Below are 15,933 nucleotides of genomic sequence, written 5' to 3'. Positions count from 1 at the left end.
GGAGCTAGAACTTGCTCCACCATCATCACTGTCTTATTGATATTGTCAATGAACTCTTGTTTTGATAAAGGCCTCTTGTACATTTTCAATCAGTGTCCATTAACAAGCAATGGAATGGCTTCTTCATCTATAGTTCTGATTTGCACTAAACCATTATCATGGCATCTTTCCACCACATAAGGTCTGAGCCATCTTGTCCTTAGCTTGCCCTTGAAGTCTTTATACCTAGAATCATATAACAATGCCCAATCACCCTCTTGAAATTGCTTCTCCTTAATATGTCTATCATGCTAGATCTTCCTCTGAAGCTGAACTATCTCTGTATGTAGGAGGGCCTACATTCTGAATTCATCCAAGCCATTTAAATGGAACAATCTTTCTTTCTGTGCATGACTGAGATCCAAATCTAGTTGGGTTGCCATCCTCAATGTGTTATATTCAAACTCAATGGAAAACAAAGCCTTTTTCCCATAGACTAGCTCATAGGGTGTAAATCCAGTGGTGGTCTTCCATGTTGTATTATAGGCCCAGGTGGCCTTGACTAGTCTCTCTACCCAATCCTTCCTGCTGCTGCTCACTACCTTGGTTAAGATGTTCTCCAGTGCTTTGTTGGTCACCTCCACCTACCCATTATCTTGTGGATGATAAGGAGTGGAGGTCTTATGCTTGATTTTGTGATGGATAAGCATTTGTTCAATCATGGTGGAGGTAAACTGGCTACCTTGGTCTGTGACTAGCTCTCTAGGGTACCCAAGTTTGTAGAGTACATTCTCCCTTAGGAACTCACCCACCTTCTCTTCTGTTCATGCCTTAATTGCCTTGGTTTCAGCCCACTTAGTCAAATAATCAGTGCACACAATAATATACTATTTTTTCTTTGAAGGAGGGTTGATAGGCCCAATGAAGTCCATGCCCCACTTGTCAAATGGCTTGAAAGTCACTTGAGGTTATAGGGGCATTTCATCTCTTGGAGTAGGTTTTCCCATCCTCTAGCACTGATCACACTGACTAATGTACTTTTTCACATCCTGATGAAGAGTGGGCCAATAATAACCTGCTTGTAACACTTTGAATGTTGTTCTCTTTGTTGCAAAGTGACCTCTACAAGGCTCATCATGACAGGTCAGAAGGATGTCAAAAAATTCCTCTTCCCTTACACACCTTCTCAAGATTTGATCTAGGCCAAGTTTGATAAGATTGCCCCCAATCCAGGTGAAGGGGGCGCTTTTCCTGACTATCTTGCTCTTTTCTTTGGAGGACAATTTTCGTGGGAACTGTGTTGATACCAAATAGTTTTCTATATCAGCAAACCATGGGGAGAGAACTGAAATAGCAAAAAAAATGCTCATCTGGTAATTCGTCATCCACCATTCCTCCTTCACCTGTAGGCAGATTCATCCTAGATAGAAAGTCTGTAGCAACATTTTCCTTACCAAGCTTATCAACAATAGTTAGATCAAACTACTATAATAAAAGAAACCATCTTATAATTCTAGCATTCACATCTGATTTTTTCATTAAATATTTTATTGTAGCATGGTTAGTATTCACAAATGTTTGATAGCCTGTAATGTAATGCCTAAATTTGTTTAATGAATACACAACACCAGGAGTTCCTTTTCGGTCACTATATAATTTAGCTCAGCCTTCAACAAGTTCTTACTAATAAAATAGATGGCATAGGTCAATTTCTCCTCTACCTGACCTAAGGCTACTCCTATGGCTTTGTATGAGGCATCAACATGAATATGAAAAGTGAGGGCCTAGTTTGGGCCTCGAAGAATTGGTGCAGTGGTTAACTTACCGTTTAGAATGTCTAAGGCCTCCTGAGAACTCTTTGACCATATAAACTCAGAATCTTTGGCCAACAACCCAAACAAAGGAGAGGCCAATTTGCTGAAGTCCTTTATGAACCTTCCGTAGTATCCATCTAACCCTAAGAAACTCCTGACGTCTCTCTACTTTTATGGAGGTGGGACCCTTTGGATGATTTCTATTTTGTTTGGGTCTACCTGCGGTGTTTTTTGAGATATTGAATGATCTAGCACATTCCCTTTAGTCATTAAGAATTCACATTTTTTTGGACTGAGAGGCAAGTTCATTTCAATGCATTTGTGGAATACTTTGCTTAGGTTAGTTAGGGCTTCTTGAAAATCACACCCATAAGGTGTAAAATCATCCATATAGATTTCCACTGCATCATGTACTAATTCAGTGAAAATACTCAAGACTGCTCTCTGGAAAGTGGCAGGAGCATTGCATAGGCCAAAAGGAAGGACCCTATAGGAAAATTTACCCCAAGGATATGTGAATGTGGTCTTATCCTAGTCTTCTATGTAGATTTGGATTTGGTTGTACCGACTGAATCCATCTAGGAAATAAAAAGACTTCTTCCCTACCAAGACATCTAGCACTTGGTCAATGAAGGGTAGGGGAAAATGATCATTCTTTGTAGATTTGTTCAAATCCATATAATCGACACAAATCCTCTACTTACCATTTTTCTTGGGAACTAACACTAAAGGAGAGACCCGCTCATTGTCGAAGATAGGGTAAATGAATCCTGCATCTAGAAGCTTTTTCAGTTCTTCTTTGACTATGTCTTTAAGACCTGGATTCATCCTCCTTTGTGGTTGCTTGACTGGCTTGTAACCTTCTTTGATGTATATGTGGTGAGTACACACTGAGGGGTGTACTCCCTTCATTTCTGTTGGGTCCCTATAATACTAGTGATTACCCCATTACTATTGTAGTTATACCCCTTATTTATATTGTTGTGCCCCTATTACCCCCATATTGTTATTTCTGTGCCCCATAGAATCCCTCTATTGTTATTTTTGTGGCTTTATATTATTATTGTTAGGTCGGCTGGATTATATTGTGACTCCTTAGACTCCTATATATAGAAAGGAGGTTTTGTCATTTGTATCATCCAAGAATTGTTCATTTATGTAATGTAAAGGAGGTTTCCCCCTCGAAGAGGCTGAATTCTAAGGCGTTGATCTATCTTTTCTATCTTTTCTTGAGCTGGTTTCATAACATTTGGTATCAGAGCTTTGGATTCTAGGGTTTCGCTGCTCCAAACAGGTCATCGTGGAATTTTCGCTATAACTTTTTTTTGTGATGTTTCAGAAGTCACAAAAAAAACCCATTTGAGAAGAAATCGTGCTGAACCTTGGGTCCGAATTTCAGAGCTTTTCGCATAATATTTGTGGGATATGATCTGAGGAAGTTGGTCTTTTTGCAGACTCCTGAATTACATTCAAAACAGGTGACCTGGGGAAAATCGTCATAACTTTCTCTCTGGGGATCGGATTGAAATTTCGTAAGAAGGTACAGAAAGAGGACAGACTGTAGTTTCTTGTGTGTGTGTTTTAGATTCAAAGGTTGAAACAGTGACTCGTGGCACGTCGTACAAGTTCGCTCTACTGAACCAGTCTAAAAGCAAGTCACTGTGGGAGATTTCACATAACTCTTCCTTGGAGAATCCAATTTGGCTCAGACTTGTGGCATTGGAAAGAGGACGCAGAAGGCTACTACAGGTAGCAATTTTAGAACTGAATGATCCGAAATTACAGAGATACATCAGATTCAATATCAGGCTTCTATAAAGTGAAAAAAGGTGTGTAGTTTTTTTTTAAATTTTTGTGTAAGCTTGGTTTAACGAAATTCAAAGGGCATAGTAAAGCATTATTATCGGTAACTGATGCCCCGAGGAAAGAAAATGCAAACACCTAGTAAGGAACCTGAAAGCTCTAGCATGACTCATGAAGAAGAGGAAGAAATGCTACATGATATATCAAAATTACAAGAACAAGTGCAACAAATGTCACGCTCACAAAAGCTAACAGAAGCTAAGATAAGTGGCGTGGAATCTAAGATAAATGGCGTGGAATCTAAGATAAAGGGCATGGAAGCTAAGATGGATGATTCGAAGATAGATTTGAAGAGAGACATGGCAGATTTGAAGATAGATTTGAAGACAGACATGGAAGAATTGAAGAAGTTGCTACAAGAAAGGGTCACTAATGGTGAAAAGGTAGTAAAGGAAACTCATGATGAGAACAAAAGAAATGTTAATCATGATTCCATAGACGCTAATGTTGGATCGAAGAATCACCATATTCCAAAAATCGATATGAGGAAGTTTGATGGCAAGGATCCCGCCACATGGATATTACAGATGGAGCAATTCTTCGATCTCAATAATGTGCAAAACACACAAAAGGTACGTATGGCAACTGTATATTTGGAACCAAATCAGTTTGTATGGTATCAATGGCTTTTCTCTCGTAAACAATTTATCACTTGGGCAATTTTTACGGAAGAATTGATAGCACATTATGAGGATACAAAAAGCAACACTTTTTTTAGCCAATTGATAAGTCTCAAACAAAAGGGTTCAATAATGGAGCACATTGAGGAGTTCCAAAAATTGAACATAAGGGTAAAAGATATTCCAGAGGAGCATAGGATTGATGTGTTCATAGGGTCTTTAAAGGATAATATCCAACATGATGTTCGCCTTTGGGAACCTGATTCATTAGAGAAGGCATTCAGGTTAGCAAGAAAAATGGAAAGCAAAATTATGGCAACCAGGAAGCATACCACTCACAACTATAAAGACGGAAGTGTTGTTGCCCCTAGTCTTCCACAACCTATAAGGTTGACACCACAACAATTGGAAGAAAAAAGAGCAAAAGGGCTTTGTTACAGTTGTGATAGCAAATACACTAAAGGTCATAAGTGTGCTGAGAAGAAATTATTCTACATAGATTGTGAAGAGGAAGAAGAAAAGGAGCAAGAAAGGTCAAAAGAAGAAGATATACTCCAGGAACAAAGCCTAGATGAAGAACAAATAAATCCGACCATATCTTGTAATGCATTGGCGGGAATTACCACTCCTCAAACCATCAAGATAGAAGGACAAATCAAGAAGAAAAAGGTAATAGTGTTGATTGATTCAGGAAGCACCCACAATTTTATTCATTGTAGGGTAGCAAAAGAATTGAATTGCTTCCTATATCCAGCACCAGAGTGTCAAGTGATGATTGCAAATGGAGGAACAATAAATTGCTCTGGAAAGTGCCATAATATCAAGCTATCCATGGGAGAATATGTATTGACTAGCCCAATGCTTTCCATTCCAATGGGAGGTGCTGATGTTGTACTAGGAGTCCAATGGCTACAATCCTTGGGTACAATAGCTTTTAATTTTCAAGAACTTTTCATCAAATTTTCTATGGAAGGAAAGGAAGTTGAATTAAGGGGTATTGCAGGGAAACCAGGAAAGATAATCAGCTCTAATGGCATGACAAAGCTTCTAAAAAAGGAGCAAAGAGGTGTAATTGCACAATTATGTTCGCTAGATGTTTCCACATTGGAATCATCTATTTCTCCAGATCTCCAAAAAGTCCTGGACAATCATTCCAAGGTATTTGAGACTCCCAAAGGTCTCCCACCTATGCGTGATCATGATCATGCTATTCATCTGATTCCAGGAAGTGTTCCTCCAAACATCAGGCCGTACAGATATCCCTATGTCCAAAAAAGTGAAATTGAACGTATGGTTGCAGAAATGCTAGAGGCTGGTATAATTCAACCGAGTCAAAGTTCTTTCTCAGCTCCAGTAGTATTGGTGCACAAGAAGGATGGATCATGGCGCATGTGTCCGGATTATAGGGAGCTCAACAAGCTCACTATTAAAGATAAGTTCCCCATTCCTGTTATTGATGAATTACTGGATGAATTGCATGGATCAATTTACTTCACCAAGTTGGATCTTCGTTCGGGATATCATCAAATCAGAATGAAGATTGAAGACATTCCGAAAACGGCATTTAGAACTCATGAGGGTCATTATGAATTTTTGGTCATGCCTTTTGGCCTTACCAATGCACCTTCAACATTTCAAGGTTTGATGAATTCAATTTTCAAACCATTCCTTAGAAAATTTGTGTTAGTATTTTTTGATGATATACTAATCTACAGCAAGTCTTGGAAGGATCATGTTGAACATGTTGACAGGGTGCTACAACTATTGGAGGAGAAACAATTATATGCAAAAAGATCCAAATGTTTCTTTGGAGTCCAGGAGGTGGAATATTTGGGTCATATTGTATCTCATGAAGGAGTTAAGGTAGACCCTAGCAAAATTAAAGCCATTAAGGAATGGAAAATCCCCACATCCATAAAGCATCTGCGAGGATTTCTTGGGTTGACAGGGTATTATCGCAAGTTTGTTAAGAATTATGGGAGAATAGCAGCACCTCTAACAACATTATTGAAGAAAGATTCATTTTCATGGACTCCGGAAGCAACAAAGGCCTTTGAACATCTTAAAGAGGCAATGTGCCAAGCACCGGTCTTAGCTACACCGGACTTCACAAAAACCTTTATTGTGGAATGTGATGCTTCAGGAAATGGAATTGGTGCTGTTCTAATGCAAGATGAAAGACCCATTGCTTTTGAAAGTCGTCCAATCAAGGGAAAGTTTTTAAGCAAAGCTATTTATGAGAAGGAAATGTTGGCAATACTCCATGCACTTAAGAAATGGCGACCCTACCTAATGGGAAGACACTTCAAGGTAAAAACGGATCATGATAGCCTTAAATACTTTTTAGAACAAAGATTATCCTCTGAAGAGCAACAAAAGTGGGTCACAAAGATGTTGGGTTATGACTTTGAAATCATCTACAAAAAAGGGAAGCAAAATGTGGTGGCAGATGCACTCTCAAGAAAGGATGAGGATGTGGAAGCATTGTTGTGTGCCATTTCTATTATCCAACCAGATTGGATAAACGAAGCAAGGGAGGAATGGAAGAATGACGAAGAAGTGTGGGCACTTATTCGAAAGCTACAACAAGATTCCAGTACTTCTGATACATTTAGCTGGCAAAATGATTCGTTATGGTACAAAGATCGCTTATACCTCTGTAAGAATTCCCAGCTAAAACAAAAGATTCTTATGGAATTGCACACTTCTCCCTTAGGAGGGCACTCAGGATTTTTAAAAACTTACCACAGGGTTAAGAAGGAATTTTTTTGGGATGGCCTTAAATCAGATATTCAAAAGTTTGTGGCGGAATGTTTGGTTTGCCAACAAAATAAAGTTGAAACAATTAAGACACCAGGTCTATTACAACCTTTATCCATTCCAAGCCAACGTTGGGAGGAGGTTTCAATGGATTTTATCACAGGTTTACCCAAGTCTGAGGGAAAGAGTGTCATCATGGTGGTAGTTGACAGACTTACCAAGTATGCACACTTTTGTGCATTATCACATCCATTTAAAGCCAGTACAGTTTCTACTGCATTTATGGAAACAGTTCAAAAGCTACATGGAAACCCAAAGATTATTGTAAGTGACAGAGATCCCATTTTCACTGGAAATTTTTGGACAGAATTATTTTCTTGTCTTGGTACTCAGTTAGCTCATAGCTCATCTTATCATCCTCAATCTGATGGGCAAACTGAGATAGTAAACAAATGTTTGGAAGGATATCTTCGTTGCTTTGTATCTGATAAACAGACACAATGGGTCAAATGGTTGCCTCTGGCTGAATGGTGGTATAACACTTCCTTCCATACAGCAACAAAAATGACCCCATTTATGGCACTTTATGGGTATCAACCACCATCCATCACATCATATTTAAGAGAAAATTCTAAGGTTCAGGCAGTGGAACATCACATCGAACATCAACAACAAGTCCTCCAACTCTTAAAGGATAACCTCGTGTTGGCACAAAATAGAATGAAACAACAGGCAGATCAACATCGCAGTGAAAGAAGTTTTGATGTAGGTGATTGGGTATTCCTACGGCTACAACCATATAAGCAAATGTCCCTAAAGCAAGCTAAGAAGGATAATAAATTATCACCAAAGTATTATGGTCCGTACAAGGTGTTGCAAAAGATTGGTACTATGGCATACAAATTGGAGCTTCCTGCAGCTTCTCGATTGCACCCAGTTTTCCATGTTTCATGTTTAAAGAAGGTTATAGGTGACAAGCTCCCAATTCAAACAATATTGCCAGAACTTGACGAGGAAGGAAAAATTATATTGGAACCGGAAGCAGTCACAGAAACAAGAACTCGACAGCTACGAAATCGATCAATTTCAGAGTATCTTATCAAGTGGAAGAACTTATCCGCTGAAGATTCCACATGGGAGGATGAGAATTTTATGCAGAAGTATCCAGAACTACTCAAGCGTTGAGGACAACACTTTTTTGAAGGAGAGGGGCATGTTGGGTCCCTATAATACTAGTGATTACCCCATTACTATTGTAGTTATACCCCTTATTTATATTGTTGTGCCCCTATTACCCCCATATTGTTATTTTTGTGCCCCATAGAATCCCTCTATTGTTATTTTTGTGGCTTTATATTATTATTGTTAGGTCGGTTGGATTATATTGTGACTCCTTAGACTCCTATATATAGAAAGGAGGTTTTTTCATTTGTATCATCCAAGAATTGTTCATTTATGTAATGTGAAGGAGGTTGCCCCCTCGAAGAGGCTGAATTCTAAGGCGTTGATCTATCTTTTCTATCTTTTCTTGAGCTGGTTTCATAACAATTTCCTTGTAACTCCAAGCGAAGGCTTATAGGTTTTCTCTCAACATGTTGCATAGCTTTTCTTCTTCAAGAGCAGAAAGAGATGGATTAATTTTCAAAGTTTTCTCTGGGCTGAATTCTAGGTTTTTGACACGGAGTGGGTTGGAATCGGCCAAGCATAAGTCAATTGGATGATTGTTCTGGCTTTGCCTTACTTCTTCTTCTAATGGTAATGAATTAGGAGTTGGACTTTGGAGCAGGTGTTCAATTAAGTCATCCTCATCTTGCTTTCCTCCTCCTATGGTTGCTTCCAAAGCATAAAGTTGGGCAAAATAAACCTCATCTTCTTCCTCCTCCAACCATATAGGTAAATCATACTCTAGAGAAGGTTGAGCAGGAGGGTATAGGACTAACTGTTTGGAAATATGCCCATTCTTGATGGTCATATTCCCAGCTTTGCAACTAATGTAAGCATTGGTTGTGGCCAACCATGGCCTCCCAAGGATGAGAGGGTAACGAGTAAGGTTAACCTTGGGCTAGAGAACTAGAAACTCTCCAGGGTACTCCCAGTAATCAATGGAGACCATCACATCCTCTACAATTCCCTCAAGGGTGACTGTGGAACAGTCTGCAAGTTGCAAAATTGTTGTGGTCTTCCTCAATGACCCTTGGAGGTTGAGCTTGAGCATGGTGTCCTTGGTCATCACATTAATGGCAGCCCCAAGATCAATCAGATTGTGTGGGACAATTGTGCCATTGATGTGCACATCTACTATAGTGTTTCTAGGGTCCAAATATTTTGGACATATTGCCTACCCTAGCATTAAGTCAGACAACTGCCCAATGACATTAATGGTAGGGGCATCCATTTTTCTTCTTCTTGGATGCTTGAAGCACTTCTCCTTAATCTACTTATTGTAAATGGAAACATCTTTTATTGCCTAGAGAAGGGGAATATTTACACATAGATTTTTCAATTCTCCTAGAAGTTCAGTTTCTTTTGGGGTAGGATGGAGTGGTTGGGCTAATCTATCAGGAAAGGGTGGATTTAATTTAAGGTTGCTTTCCTCCCTTTCTTCCTCAACCTCCCTATGTGGAGAGGGAGGATGGTTATCTAGGAGAATTCTCCCAGATCTTAGGTTGATCTCCTAGATTTCTACAACATAAGTTAGGTATGATGTCTCTCCACTCTATACTTGTTGAACCTACCTATTGTTCAGGTTCAAATTTGGCTGGGCAGGCATATAGGGTTGCTTGGTTGGAGTAGGAGTTGTGATTGGGTAGGTGGTGTAGTAAATACAGTTGGAGCATTGTTGAATTGGACCCTCCACCCCTGGAGTGGGGTATTCCATTGAGGTTGTGGCTGAACATAAGGTTGAAATGACTGGCTAGATACCTGGGAATGATACTGAGATGCATAGGACCAAGGAAGGGGTGTAGACCAGGAAGGAATAGCAGGGGGCCCCCAAGAAGGTATAATTGTGGTTTGGTTGGGGTTGTAATATGCACAGGATGACCCTTGGACACCCTGCTGGTATGGTCTAGGCCCAGGAGGTCTCCTTTGGTTGATGTAGTAAAGTTGCTCAGTGACCCCTTCAGCTCCTTGATATACAGCTTTAAGTCCGGGTAAATAAGGGCACTTGTCTGTGGAGTGGTTCTCTTCACAGAACGAGAAAATATCAATACAGTTCAATGGAAATTCGTTCCTAAGATGCCTCCTGGTGCATCTAGGACAGAATATGGCCAAGGCTCTATTTGCTTCCTCTTGCTTCCTTTTGATATTAAAGGTTTCCAATTGCAAGGCAAGAGTTTGCAGCATCTCACTTTTGAAGTCTTCCAACATATTTCCAATTTCACCCTTGATGGATGAGTTGGAGGATGATGTCTGGCCATAGGTTGACTACCCCTACCCCTTTTCCTGGCTTCCCTAGAATAGTTTCTAAAGACAGTCTTGATATCCTCATAGGGTAATTGGTAGATATCTCCTCCTGCTAACAAATGTAAGGTATCTAAGAGATCTTCCCTTACTCCTTTAACCGGGACTAGCTTTAGTGACTCAGGGTCAAGTGTGCACCTAGCCCTTTTGTAACTAAGCTGGAATATTTCTTCATAGTCTTCTAAAGATTCATCCTAGCCCATGGTCATCCTGAAAATCTCTTCGTTAGTATCCTTTGACCTACAATAGTCCCTATATTTGTTGTTAAAATCCTGCTACATCTGAGCCCAATTTGTGATGCTATCTCCAGGTAAACCCATGAACCAGTGCAATGTTGCATCCTTGAGGGCAGATGGAAACAATTTTAACTTTTTCTCATCATCTGTATAGTCCTAGGCTTGGAATATAACAACAAACTCAAATAGGAAAGTGCCAGGGCCCTTTGTGGTCAAGCCATGGAAATGAGGTAGAGCTGAGGGGCTTATATTCTTCATCTTATTTTCCCCATTGGTTTCCCTAATGGGGAAGGCACCCTAAATTCTCTCTCTATTCCCTCTATCATTTCTGTTTTCAGCCATTGGTTCAGTAGGAATGGGTTCTTCCTCTTCTTCTTCCCCTATAGGTTCTTCAAATATGTCAGGTTCCTCACCTAAAGGTTCTTCCAGTTCATAGTCACCGAAGAAGAGAGAAGGTTGACTGTTGGATGCAGTTGGGGTATTTGGCAAGAATTTCCCTAAATTGTCCCTATTCCTACGAGGCATAAAAGGAAATGTTTTTGGGTTGGTTTTGGTAAGATTTTTTGAAGGAAAGTACTTTGCAGAAATGAATTTGTTGATTGAATGAAAACTACTAAAAAAAAGGAACTACTTGTTGAATTGAAATTCTACTTGTAGAATGGAAAGGAAAGAAGATGATGGAAAATGAAATAAAGGAAGCTACTAGATTACTTTTGCAGAAACAAACTAATGGAAGAAATTTGAAGACTATAAATAGAAGAAAAGAAAGCAATAATCACATTCTACTCTGACACTTCCTTGGAAATGGAGCTAAAAAGTGATGAGCGCTAGTATTGCAGCAAGGATGTTGCAACTCCTGGGCTACTAGCTTTACTTATCAACCCAGGATTTGTACAAACTTGGAGGTGACAGTGCTATATGCACAAGTAAAAGTGAAGATCCTGCCTGTTATCACTGTTCATCTAGCAAGGGACCCTAGCGGTTCCAAGCCAGACTTCTATAGAGTCAGAAGAAGCTTAATTCTTTGATGGAAGAAGAGAAAATCTATTCTAAGAGAGAGCTACTCTACTGCAGTAATGAAGAAAACAACATGTAATGCTAAATCACACCATACCCTAACTAACCATTTAAACATCTATGCTAAATAGAATTGCTAAATCAACAGTAACCTAATGTTGCCATCTAAGTTGCAGAGGTAAAGAGAATCAAACCATACTAAGGTGTAAGCAAGGAAACTAAACTAAATTTGTTTTCAAGTGGAAGAGTAGTCAGAGGATGAAATCATTGAAAGGAGGACGTAATGAAAGATGAGCAGCGGAGATCTTGTCGCAGGAGATTACGTAAATAGATGTGTGAACAGGATTAACAAAAAGGATGAACGGTGGAGATCTTATCACGGGCGATTTAGTGAATATATGAATGAACAGGATGAACGGCGGAGATCTTATCGCGGGTGATTTAGTGAATAGATGAACAAACAGGATGAATGACATAAATCTTATCGTGGGCGATTTAGTGAATAGATGAATGAACAGGGTTAATGAACAGGATGCATGACATAGATCTTATCATGGGGAATTAAGTTAATAGATGGACAGACATGATTAATCAGAAGATGAGAAATATAGATAAAAATGTGCGGAATGATGGAGCGGGTTTTCATAGGTGGTAAGTAGTTTCTCACGTGCCCTCAGAGCTGTAAGCTGTATTTCTAAATTTCACGCGATTAGCCTAACTGGGTGACACGTAGCATGGGAAAACCACTTTTCTTGTATGCTCTCGGGCGGATAACGGTCGTGCAAGAATCTGCGCGAGATTGCGCGATAGCCGTCAGATCAAGCTAGACAGATCGACGGTGGAGATTGGAGCGCATAAAGTATTGAGGTGATGCGATAGCCGTCGGATCAAGAGACAAATTGATGGTGGAGATTGGAGTGCATAAAGTCAAGTGTTGAAATGAATCGAATGGTAATTGGTCAGGTGTGTTTTGGGACGGACGGTAAGGAAATATACAGGGATAAACTGATTAAAACATGATTTATTAGCTTCCTCTTAAGCATTTCATGCTAAAGGAATATGAGCATGTGAGCAACAAATGATGGAAAAATACGACAACGAAATAAACCAAGTATTGAATCAAGTCAACAAACTCCAAAGCTCATGCGATAACTAGAAATCTAAAACACAACCAATCTGCACTACACTGTTGTAATGGAAATGCAACTACTTAAGAAAATGAACGATTAAACGATGAATCTACGCTAGCATACATGCACAATAAAGAGGAGCTTTTGCTGCTAGGGTTGGGCCCTAACCCAAGAGCTTCAGCCCTTTGAGTTAACTCAGTGCTGGCTCAAAACAAAACACATTCTTATTATCAAAACCATGGATTACATCAAAAATCGTCACAAGTCTTGCAGCTTGAAAATAAAGCAGAGTTTTACAATCAAAAATACGAATAAAAGCTAAATCCTACTAAGGTGATAGGCCTCTCTACTTATACTTCTAAAGTCTCCAACGACTTCCTTAAAATTAGGGAGGCTCAGCTCCCAACTCAAGATAAACTGGTGCTTTGACTTTCACTTGCTTGGCTACCTTCTAGTCCTCATGATTTGGTTGTTTTCACTTCAAGCTGATGGAGGAATATTCAAATGGAGGGGTAGTAAATGAGGAGGATTTACCTCCTATAATTCCTCTCCCTTGTCCCATTTTTGCTTTGACCAAGGTCTTTTCCAAAATTCCTTACTTTTATCCTTTATTCCTGCATTACATGGACATTAGACCACAAAGCAAAATATCCAACTCTAACTCATCTCATAAGCAAAATATAATCAAACGTATGCAATAAGTTGTGAGAATAGTTGGTTTGACTAAGCTAGGAGGTGAATTAAGGCCCATATAATTACCCAATGTTGAGGCTCATCAAATTCAAATACATTCCTCTGTGCTCGAAGAACTATGACCCATTTCTAAATGTTATCTCCTTATCCTACCTGTGCTTGAAAAGGAAGGCGAAGTACCCATTACCGACTGAGTAGATCACCAACCCACCTTCCAACATGTTTCTCCATTTTTTTCTTTACCCATTGGTCGAAAAACTTTGGAGATGACCACAAACCAATGAATTTCACGACCAAGCTTCAATCTGTATATGCGATCGCAGATCAACAAAATGTAGTGGGCATTGGAACCGTAAAAACGTTCTCAACTTTTCTCACAAATTTTGAACTATTCTCCTTAATCTTTTGCTTTTTGGGCATGGTGGCAATCAACATCTTGAAGTTAACTGCCATTGCATCAATGGATGGACATGAAGGAGGGGGGGGAGCCCCCCCGGTAGACCATTATTCGTGATCAAAATTGTAGGGTGTGCTAAGGTGAGAGTTGCAGAACAGAATTTGAAAATTTATTAATAACAAAAAAAAAATCATGTTTAATGACTGTTAAGTGAAATACTTAAATAAAAGGAAATTGAAAGTAAAGTAGCAGATGTATAATTCCTTCAATGCTCAACAGGGCACATAAAATCTAGTGTAGTTTCATCTTAGCTTCACGTCTTTCATCCTCTCACAAGGACCAAAATTTGAGGAAAGATTTGCACCTTTAGGGATTTGATCAATCTCTATGTATGGTCGTTAAAACATTTCAATACTGTGTTTCTAAGTATGAGAAAGATGTGTAATTTAGTTTAGATTAATCTGGAGTTTACATAGATTCATCTTTACCTTTGATCTATTAGGCTAGAGGAGGTATCAAATCTCCTTGAGGTGCAAACCCTTCTTCATGTTTTTCACTCTAAAGAGGTTTCCACCTTACTAGATTTGATATCTCTCATGCTTAATAACTCCAGAAATAAAATAGATTTAGCCTAGTTAACTAAAATTTAAATATTATTTAAGTTTCATTTAATATGATATGTAATATACATATTATTAATTTTTTACCCAATTTTTTTGTAATTTTATTAATAAAAATTAAATTTCAATATAATAAATTGAAATAACCTTATTTATTATTTATATTAATTTTTAATTAATACCATATTATGTTTTAATATTATTTAATATACAAAGTTAAAGAAATTGAGTTCAAGCAATAGAAAGAGATATTGTATTTCTAACCATAACCATTTCAAATCTTCAAAAGCATACTCTACTTAATAACAACATCTAAACTAACACTCCACCTCTCATACCTCCCATACAATGTAGAGTGCCTCTTTGCAAGCATCTATGAACCTCTCACAACAAAATGCTAACACCCTATCCACCACTATTATACCTTAAGTCCGTTAAAAATATAAAGATACAATTATAAAAAGTATTGATCGGCTTTAGAAGTTATAAAAAGTATGGACCAGTCGGTTAAAAATATAAATATTCAGTGACAAAAAGTATTGATCCGATTTAGAAGTTATAAAAAGTATTGACCAGCTTTAAAAGTAAAAAGACTAGAAAATTGGTGGACAGGGATAATTACCACCGTAAGGTCATGGTGAGGCTTTTACACATGAATGGACATAAATATTGACGAGCTTAACGTGACGTTGAGTGTTTTACACCTTCAGTGGAGGCACTTGCTTTAATTTTGATAGAATTTGCTCATCCATAAAATTGGATATTCTGAAATATATGATGTTTAGGTAGTAATTTAGAGTTTCAAAATGAGGGTGCAGTTATCAATGGCTAAGATCGCAAAAATTGTTTGATTTCGATTTTCAACGGGAGATTTGATGGCGAAATATTTAGAAAAACTAAAACTACTACCGAGGATGGGTCATTTCACTTCGAAGCCGGGTGCGTACGTTGATCGCATTGTGAACTGTTGACGTGTTATGGATACAAGAGAATCATTCTTCAGCCTATAGGTGGGCATAATTTGTTGTCTCTTTTTTTTAATCGAGTGTTGAGTATTAAGTTTATGTTATGGTATGTTTGTCTATTAAGAGATTATCTATATAAAAATAGATATAAGAGAATCATTCTTCAACATGTAAGTGGGGATGGTTTGTTGTTTTTTTCTATCTAATTTTAAATTTAGGTTAAGACGTATCTGTTTATTACAAAATTATCTACAATAATTTTTTAAAATCACAAATAATACAATATCAAATTAATACAATAAACCACATTTAAATAATAAAAAATGAAAAAAGAAAAATATTTGTATTCTAGAATGAAACGGCCTTATAATGCATGC

The sequence above is a fragment of the Pinus tabuliformis genome, chromosome 6, assembly GCF_031772625.1.
Source record: "Pinus tabuliformis cultivar Carrire ecotype Pingquan chromosome 6, CPIR1, whole genome shotgun sequence".
Classification (NCBI taxonomy): Eukaryota; Viridiplantae; Streptophyta; class Pinopsida; order Pinales; family Pinaceae; genus Pinus; species Pinus tabuliformis.
Note: the sequence above shows the minus strand (reverse complement) of the source record.